Source organism: Myotis brandtii, unplaced genomic scaffold, assembly GCF_000412655.1.
Source record: "Myotis brandtii unplaced genomic scaffold, ASM41265v1 scaffold500, whole genome shotgun sequence".
NCBI lineage: Eukaryota > Metazoa > Chordata > Mammalia > Chiroptera > Vespertilionidae > Myotis > Myotis brandtii.
In genome coordinates this window covers 620,434-622,354 of record NW_005369062.1, presented here as the reverse complement: position 1 = coordinate 622,354, position 1,921 = coordinate 620,434, and the positions used below count along the sequence as shown (strand labels likewise).

Below are 1,921 nucleotides of genomic sequence, written 5' to 3'. Positions count from 1 at the left end.
GCAGTTGGGGGTGACCAGGCAGGCAGGGGGGGCAGTTGGGGGTGACCAAGCCAGCAGGCAGAGACGATTAAAGGTGATCAGGCTGGCAAGGGGGGCAGTTAGGGGTGATCAGGCAGGCAAGTAGGTGAGCAGTTAGGAGCCAGCAGTCCCGGATTGTGAGAGGGATGTCCAACTTCCGGTTTAGGCTCAATCCCAGGGACAGCCCCCCAAGGGGTCCTGAATTGGAGAGGGTGCAGGCTGGGCTGAGGGGACCCCCCTCCGTGCAAGAATTTCGTGCACCAGGCCTCTAGTAGAGTGATAAGCAACATTCTTCTGGTGTAATTGCCTTTGCGGGGAAGGAATCAGTGAGAAGCAATTTTGGCTCTAATGAGCAGAAATTGGGAGAGGTGAGCTGAGTGTCCTGAGCTAAGAAATGCTAAGATTTGTAGTCATCCTCCTACTCTCTCTGCCCATTAGGATGATAGTGAGACTTTAACTTGCAGCCAGGCACTCTTCTACACCCTTGAAATATATTAACTCACTGAATGTTAACTCTATGGGATAGGTGCTCTATCTCTACTTTTCAGAGGAGAAAAGTGAGGCAGGTAAGTTGCTAAAGGTGCATAGCCAGTAAGTGGCTGTGCTGGGATTTGAACCCAGGAGGTTAGATTCCTAAATTCACAGTCTCAAGATCCCACCCTCTTCCTATTGCTATCACTAGAAGTGTATGAGAGAGAGAGTCCCAAATTGGTGACTCATGGTCCCGGAAGAGCCAATAACATTATGACTGTGATAGGCCATGATCAGCTTGAAGAGACACATGCCTACAGCCATGGAGGGTTCCTGCTGAGGACCAGGGTAGGGGAAGGGGCTGTGGTGAGAGCTGGGATGTCAGTGCCTTTTCTATTTTTTCTTTCTTACCTACATACCAAAACATGGGATTATTTTCTTAAGTAGCCTGGCTACAGACTGCTTACTTCAGGCAAACCTTTAGGCAGAGTGGGGAGAACAGAGTGTGAACCACACGTTGAGCTCAAGTCAGACCACACAGGTTCCCCACCTCTGGTCTGTGCATTGGACACGTAGGCAAAGCCACATAGTCTTGTTCTTTCTCTAGGCCACTTACCGACCACATTCTTCTATTCAAGTTTCTTCAGGAAGAGCAAAATATAAGTGTTCACATTTCAGCTTTCTTGGTTAAAAATCCCACTGCAATTGTGTCTCTGAGATGAAGGTACTCCCAAGCCAGCTTGACCGATATTGGATAGACACAAATAACATCAGTTTTGTACACAATCCTTTTATTTTATTCTATATATGGATTAGTGCAAGTCCACGAATCTATGTGCAAGTAGCTCGCTGCCACTTGCCTCAGCTGGCTGCCCGGTCCACTGCTGCTTGTAGCTCACCACTGTTCCTAGCTCTCCACTGCACGTAGCTTGCTGCCCGCTGCCCCACCCTCCTGTAGCTCTCTGCTGCAGGTAGCTCACTGCCCCACCCTCCTGCTGTTCAGTCATTATGTCACAGCGTCCCAGACCAATTTGCATATTACCCTATTATAAGGATAGATAACATTATCACTGTGCTATTTGTTTTTCTGTTTAACACTCAGCAAGTGACATTACTTATCAGCTAACAATTGTGATGGCAGTGGGGATGGGCATGGAAATTGCCTCACCTTTCCCTATGAGCTAAAGTAGAGAGGACTAATGTAAAGAGCATGTTATGAGCATTAAGTGAGAGTTAGTGCCGGGGAAGAGAAAAGAGTCAGAGCAGACTCTGGGAACATCACTGTCACAGAGAGGAATAGAGGAACAAGGGGTCCAGAAAATAACGATAATCCTATCTAATAATAGAGAAACATGGTAATTAACCATAACTTTGCTACCCTTCCCATTGGCTAATCAGAGCGATATGCAAATTAACTGCCAACCAAGATGGC

At 47.4% G+C, this 1,921-nt stretch overlaps 1 pseudogene; it reads left to right on the top strand.

The window, feature by feature from the left end:
• The window catches only part of LOC102261508, a 42,469-nt pseudogene that overhangs the window by 972 nt on the left and 39,576 nt on the right, over positions 1–1,921 (top strand).